Source organism: Vombatus ursinus, unplaced genomic scaffold, assembly GCF_900497805.2.
Source record: "Vombatus ursinus unplaced genomic scaffold, bare-nosed wombat genome assembly UNPS02014845.1, whole genome shotgun sequence".
Taxonomy (NCBI): domain Eukaryota; kingdom Metazoa; phylum Chordata; class Mammalia; order Diprotodontia; family Vombatidae; genus Vombatus; species Vombatus ursinus.
This window is the reverse complement of record NW_020954623.1, coordinates 4,341,969-4,350,021: the sequence shown is the minus strand read 5'-3', so window position 1 is coordinate 4,350,021 and position 8,053 is coordinate 4,341,969. Positions and strand designations below refer to the sequence as shown.

At 38.7% G+C, this 8,053-nt stretch overlaps 1 pseudogene; it reads left to right on the top strand.

Moving 5' to 3' along the window:
• Nucleotides 1–5,955: 5,955 nt before the first annotated feature.
• LOC114026790 lies at nucleotides 5,956–6,424 on the top strand (annotated as a pseudogene).
• Nucleotides 6,425–8,053: the final 1,629 nt, after the last annotated feature.

Genomic DNA, 8,053 nt, shown 5'->3' with positions numbered 1-8,053 from the left:
AAGATTCATTCATTCCCTCTCATCTCCCCCCTCTTCCCCTCCACAGTAAAAGCTTTTATTTCCCTCTTTTATGTGAGAAAATTTACCCCATTTTACCTCTCCCTTTCTCCTTCTCCCAGTACAATCCTCTCTTACCCCTTATCTTTATTTTTAGATATCACCCCTTCATCTTCAACTCACCCTGTGTCCTCTATCTATCTATCTATCTATTTTCCCTCAAACTACCCTAATACTGACTGAGAAGGGTATCATGAGTTACAAATATCATCTTTCCATGTAGGAATGTAATGACCGGGAAAATAGATCCAAGCCCTCAGGTTCCTTAATTTAGAAGCTTCTAAATCTTGTGTTACCCTGATTGTGTTTCCACAATACTTGAATTGTTTCTTACTGCTTGCAATATTTTATCCTTGACCTGGGAACTCTGGAATTTGGTTATAATATTCCTGGGAGTTTTCCTTTGGGGATCTCTTTCAGGAGTGACCAATGGATTTTTTCAATGTCTATTTTACCCTCTGGTTCTAGAATATCAGGACAGTTTTCCTTGATGATTTCTTGAAAGAAGATGTCTAGGCTTTTTTTTTTTTTTGATCATGGCTTTCAGGTAGTCCAATAATTTTTAAATTATCTCTCCTGGATCTATTTTCCAGGTCAGTTGTTTTCCCAATGAGATATTTCACATTGTCTTCTGTTTTTTTTTCATTTTTTTGATTTTGTTTTATAGTTTCTTGATTTCTCATAAAAGCATTAGCTTCCATTTGCTCCGTTCTAATTTTTAAGGAGTTATTTTCTCCAGTGAGCTTTTGGACTTCCTTTTCCATTTGATGAATTATGCTTTTGAAGGCATTCTTCTCCTCATTGGCTTTTTGGACCTCTTTTGCCATTTGGGTTAGGCTATTTTTTAAGGTGTTATTTTCTTCAGTATTTTTTGGGTCTCCTTTAGCAAGCTGTTGACTTGTTTTTCATGATTTTCTTGCATCACTCTCATTTCTCTTCCCAGTTTTTCCTCTACTTCTCTTCCTTGCTTCTCAAAATCCTTTTTGAGCTCTTCCAGGGCCTGGGACCAGTTCATATTTTTATTGGAGGCTTTGGATGTAGGAGCTTTGACTTTGTTGTCTTCTGGTTGTATGTTTTGATCTTCTTTGTCACCAAAGTAAGATTCTATGGTCTGACTCTTTTTGCACTGCTTGCTCATGATCCCAGTCAATTACTTGAGTTATAAACTCTTTGTTAAGATAGGGGTCTGCTTCTAGTGTGGAGAATGCACTGTTCCATGCTTTGGAGGGTTTGTGTAGCTGTTTTCAGAGAGGAGGCTTTGGATGTAGGAGCAAAGAGTGATGCCCGAAAGCTTAGAAATAAGAGGGTATCAAGGAGGAAATAATGATCAATACTGTCAAAGGCTGCAGAGAGATCAAGAAGGAGGAGGATTGAGAAAAGGCCATTGGGTTTGGCAACTTAGAGTAGTTTTGTTGGAATGATAAAGTCAGAAACCAGATTATAAGGAATTAAGAGAATGAGAGGACAGAAAGTGAAGGCACCTATTATAGATAGTCTTTTCTAGAATTTTAGTTACAAAAGTCTGAAGATACATAGGACAATAGTTAATGGGGACAAAAGGGTCAAGTGAGGACTTTTTCAGGTTACAGAGAGATATGTATGTTTGTAGGCTGTAGGAACTGAGCTGGTAGATGGGGAGAAATTGAAAATAAGTGAAAGTGTGAGGATGACAGAGGGAACACTCTATTGGTGGAGATAGGATTTAATGGGATTGCTGGAACAAGCAGAGGAGTTAATCCTGGTCAGGAGTAAGGGCACTTCATGTGAGACAGGGGTGAAGAGGAGAGAGTGACAGAAGGCATCTGAATGACAAGAAATGAAGAGGAGGGGAGAAAAGGGAGCTCATGGTGAATGGTCTCAATTTTTCAGTAAAATTTTTCAGTTAGTGGAGATTCTCAGCTGAGATGGAGGTGGGGAGTCACAGAAACATGGGAGGTTTGAAAAGGGATGAGAAGGTTTGAAAGAACTGCTGTGGAGAGTGGGATAGAGAACTGATAAGGGAGGTATGGCAGGATTGCCTGGCAGCAGTGAGGGCCCATTTGAATTTGTTTAACCTAAATTTGTAGTGGACCTAGTCAGAACAGTAGTGTGATTTTTCTCCATCTTTATTAAGCATCACATATTTAGGAGAGAAGACAAATAAGAGCAATAGCAAAAAAAAACAATGAAACAACATTAGTCTTTTTTTTCCCTTTTTAGTGAGGCAATTGGGGTTAAGTGACTTGCCCAGGGTCACACAGCTAGTAAGTTGTCAAGTGTCTGAACCCATATTTGAACTCAGGTCATCCTGACTCCAAGGCCAGAGCTCTATTCACTGTGCCACCTAGTCTTGTAAAATTTTTCCTTGAAGCCATGTTGGCTCTTTGTGATCACTGCTTCCTTTTCTAGATGTTGACTGACCAACCTTCTGTTAATCTGGTATAAAACTTTTCTAGAAAGCAAAGTCAAGCTCAATGGTCTTTTCTCTTTAGATTTAATATTTACTTTCTCTTTAGGAAAATTTTAGCAATGTTTTCCCTTCTCCAACTCCTGGGTAATTTCCCCATCTTTTCCAAATCTTCAGTATTATTCAACAATCATTTCTTCTGTGCCCAAGGATACCATTCATTTGGGGTTGGACAATTTGAACTCATTATGGTCTTCTAGGTGGTCTCTTTCCCCCTTCTCTCCTTGGATAAAAACTGAGAGAATTTTTATTTATTATATATATATATATTGGTTCTTCCCAGTCCTAAAATCATTTTCATTGACAGAGAGAATAGAAGATAAGACACATGTCAGATACTGGAGAATTTCTCAGCTGTTCTATTTACAATATTTAAACTTTGAAAGATTCATTCCAATTTCAGGCTGAGGATATGAACTTTAAAAAAAATAGGATATTTAGCCTCTTAGATTAGAAGGGCACCTGGTTTGATTTTTCTCTGTGTTTGACAATTCTATAGATCAAAACTGACATATTTTGGGACTTTGGGCAATAAAACTCTTTGTGGTTTATTCTTCTCAATTCCAGTGGAATTAACATAATATTTAAATCTTTTCTGCCACGCCTGCCATCTGACAGGTTTATTTATTAACTGCACACTTGGCAGGGTGACATGGATGATAAATCTAATAGATTCATTATTGTCCCAGACCAACCTAAGAATAAATATTTTTCACTTCCTTTTTTCTTTGCTTTGCTCTAAGAAATTAAATGCCCCACACCACTGTTGCTTTTTCAGTGAACCTTTATTTAAACTGCAGGAAAATATGAACATTCATAATTCACTTTTAAAGATAAGACCCGGTACCAGGCAATGTCTGGAGATGTGGTCAGGGTGAAATCACATTATGAATTTCATTATGACGACATTTCTGCTATAGTATATCTGGGTTGCATCCCAATTTCTAGATAGCTGTTTTTTGATGAGAAAATTGTATAAGAAAACTTCACTCTGGAAATAGAAATTTGAATGAAATACCTCCAATCCAAAGGAGATTTTCTCTTAAATGTCACATATCTCAGTAGAGCTATCACTTAGGTTTGGACCCTGTACCTCAGGAAAGGTTTTCTTTCTTTTTTTTTTGGCAGGAGGAGGTCTCTTGACAAACTTCTCTTTTCTGTCATGTGGGAATGACTGATGTTTTTGGATTCACAAGAGGATATTTCAGATTTGGTGGTGTTGGCTACGATTAGAAATAGCAATATTCACATTTCATCACTTATTTTGGGTGAAAAGGTGAAATCTCAGACTGCTAAACTGGGTTTGAATTGAGCTCTGATGCTAGAAGGCTTCAGATTATTCAAAGTTGCAGCAGCAATTGTTTCTGTATGGATAATTCCCAGAGCTACATATCCAGCCTGGTTTATCTGTTGAATTGCAGACCTGTAAGCATTTTTAACTAATCTTGTCAACAAAGAATTAATTTTTTCCCACCCTCTTCCCTCTCAGAACTTCATCACTGGCTAGTTATCCACCATCTTCCTCCTCATCCAGGCTTGCTTGGGGTCACCTTTGTTTTCTCAAGTTTATTCATCTGGTGTATCCAATCCATTGGCAAATCTTATGGTTTTTATCTTTTTATCTCTTCTATAAATTCTTTTATGTACATTCACTCTGCACTCCTTTGGTTCAGACCCTTTTGCCTGGAATATAACACTGGAGGAAAGGAAATGGAAGGGGAATCAACATTAATATAGAACCAACTATGTTGCCAATACTATACTAAACATTTAACACATTTTATTTCATTTAAACCTGACAAAAATCCTGGAAGCATGTACCCTTATTACCACCATTTGATAGTTGAGGAAACTGATGTAAACAGAGGTGAAGTGACTTGCCCAGGGTCATACAACTAGTAAATGTCTGAAGCTGGATTTGAATTCAGTTACTCCCAACTCCAGGTCCAATACTCTACCCATTGTGTCACCAAGCTCCCTCGGGATAGCAATAGAATTTTCATCGGTCTCTACTGTAAGTCTTACCACACTCCCAAAGGGATTTTCCAAAAACATAGATTGTACCATTTAAGGAATGTAGGCAGCTCAGTTTCTTCATTTGTTAAATGGAGATCCTAGTACCTACCTCTCAGGGTTGTTCTGAGAATCAAATGAGATCATATTTGAAAAGTACTTCGCATATTGGAAAGTCACACACTTACTCTGAAGCCTCACGGCTCCCTATTTCTCTAAAGTAAAATAGATACCCCTCTGTTCAATAGTTCATATTACTCACATCTGTACCATTTCCTTAGCACATTACTTGGCAAATAGTAAGTAACTAATACATGTTTTCTCAATAGTAATAAGAGCTAGTAATTCCTACCATTTATATTGTGATTCCTATGTGCCAGACACAGTTCTAAGTTATTCATAATTATTATTTCATTTGATCCTCCCAAGAACTCTGGGAATTGGTGCTATTATTATCCCCATTTTACAGATGAGGAAACTGAGGCAAATAAGAGTTAAATGACTTACTCAGGGGGAAGGGGTAGAACCAAGATAGCAGAGTAAAGGGAGCATTCTAACCAAATTCTCCCAACATTCTCCTCCAAGCAACTTTTAAAAAAGGTGTCAAAGTGGAACTCTAAAGAGGCATACCCAACTAAAGGTCAAAGTGAGACATTTTTCCCGTCTAGGACAAGTTAGGAAATCAAAGGAGAGTTCTGTGGCACTGAAGTGGGGGCTGGCTCATAGCCTAGTGTGTTGGTGACACCAGCTGTGGGCCTTGAAGGCAACAACCATGGCAGCTGTGGTAGCAACAATGGGAACTCTCATTGCTCAGGGGTATTAAGGAGATTAAACACTTAGTCAAAAGAAATTCCCCTGTGAGAACACTGGGTGCATAAGTGGACATCACTTGGTGACTCCATCGCCCGTTATAGAGTTCCAAGTTGCAGTTCCAGGGCAAAGAGGAATTGTGATCATGAGAAGGCAGGGACCCTACCAGTATAAGAACCAGAGCACAGACCAGGAGAGCAGTGACCACACTTCTCTTTGGATCACACCACCATGGAAACATTAAAAATTTCCAACCCACCAGAACGATCTGTGAAAACAGCAGAATTCAAAAGCCTGAAGCTTGGGACAGTGACTACCTTTCCCAAGAGGTGAGCAGAGTCCAAGTCTAACATAAACTTCAAAGTCAAGAAATAGGCTGGAAAAATGAACAAACAGCAACAACAATAACAACAACAACAACAACAACAACTGACCATAAAAAGCTACTATGGTGACAAGGAAGCTCAAGACACAAACTCAGAAGACAATGTGAAAACAGCTATAAGCAAAGCATCAAAGAAAACTGCAGATTGGACATAAACCCAGCAAGAATTCCCAGAAGAACTAAAGGGATTAAAAGAGAGAGAGAAAAAGTTTTTTAAAAATCAATTAAGAGCCTTTCCTCTAAGATGGCACCAAAGGTGAAGAAGGAAGCAATTGCCCCCTTGCAAGACAGAAGCCATGTCCAAGGCCTTAAAGGCTAAGAAGGCAGTGTTGCAAGGTGTTCATAGCCACAAAAAGAAGAAAATCTGAACATCCCTCACATTCTGGAAACCCAAGACACTAAGACTTTGATGGAAGCCCAAATACCCTCAGAAAAGTGCCCCTTGGAGAAACAAGCTTGATCACTATGCCATCATTAATTTTCCCTTGACAACTGAGTCTGCCTTGAAGAAGACTGAGAACAACAACACCCTTGTCTTCATTGTGGATGTCGAGGCCAACAATCATGAGATCAAGCATGTGGTAAAGAAGCTGTACAATGTCGATGTGGTCAACGTCAACACACTGATCTGGTCTGATGGAAAGAAGGCCTACGTCCAGCTTTCTCCAGACTACGATGCTTTAGATGTTGCCAACAAAATTGGAGTCATCTAAACTGTGCCCAGCTATCACACTGCACATACAATAAAAAGTTTTCCAGTATAAAAAAATCAATTAAGAATGGTAGAGGAAAAATTGGGAAAAAATGAGAACAATGCAAGAAAATTATGAAAAGAGAATTAACAGCTTGGCAAAAGAGGCACAAAAATACTGAAGAAAATAACTTTTAAAAAATAGAATTGGCCAAGTGGAAATAGAGTTACAAAACCTCACTGACAAAAATAATTCCTTAAAAAGAAGTGACTTGCCCGAGGTCATACAGGCAGTGTCATGCTGGGATTTGAATTTAAGTCTTCTTGACTCCAGGCCCCATGCTCTATCTACCAAGGTAACAAGCTATCTATCTATCTATCTATCTATCTATCTATCTATCTATCTATCTATCTATCTGTCTGTCTGTCTCTCTGTCTCTCTCTCTATCTATCTTGAATCTGTTCTCAAAGATAGTCCCCATCCCATTGTTTTAAAATCATTGAGTATCAATGTCTAGATTGATTCAGTTTAAAGGTCTTTGTTGAGTTCTTCACAGAATTTATTTACTTCTTTGGCTTCTCCAGAGGTGGCATGACCTAGTGTTTCATGAAATTGAGTTTGCTCTAGCTTTTGGAGGCACAATACTGCCTGCTCTACCTAATTCTTCATTTACTCCTCAAAGAGGATTCTGGGAGACAATCTTCCATTTAGATAATTTCTTTTATCTTTCACTTATATCATGAATATTAATATGGTTCAGTCCCTCTGGTCATATGTCAATTCATGGGTCATTAGATGAAAATCCTGGAAGAATCCTAGCTCTAAATTTGGAATGACCCTCAAACACCACTTAGTACCTTCTCATTTTAGAGATGAAAGATCTGAGGTCCAGAAATGGGAAAGTATGTCCATAGTTGAATAAGTGGTAAGCCATAGAGTCAGGATTTGAACCCAGGATCTCTTACTCTAAATATCAGGTTTTCTCTGCTATTCCACACTGCCTATTATCTCAGAATGACTGTAGAGGATAAAAAGTGAAAGCTAATAGTGAGAGTTGATCCAAAAACTGAATTCTCTTTGGCCACCTATGACATCTCCTGTACCCCATCCCACTCTAAACATTCTGCCACTATTACTCTAGAAAAAGAATGGGGGCATAAAGAACTGAATTCTCCTTTTTTTGTTTTTTTTCTTTGTTTGTTTCATGCAGTGCCCTGGCCAAATAATTCACCCTCTAGTCATCAGCCTGCTATCATACAACCCTCTCTCCCAAGCTATGTAATGTTGTGGATGGCAGACAACAGTAAAAGTAACTAGGCAGTACCTGAAGCTCTTTTAAGATTGAGAGCTTTCAGGCGCAGCTAGGTGGCACAGTAGATAGAGCACCAACCCTGAAGTCAGGAGGACCTGAGTTCAAATCCGGCCTTAGACCAAACACTTGACACTTACTAGCTATGTGACCCTGGGCAAGTCACTTAACCCAATTGCCTAGAAACAAAACAAAACAAAAACAAAAACAAAAACAACAAAAAAAAAGATTGAGAGCTTTCCAGGGCCGGTGTCCCATTGCTATCGGCTTCGAGAAGCTGGGGTCAAGTCCATACCACGACCAGGAATTGGGACAGAACACTTATGGGGGCCAAAAGCTTA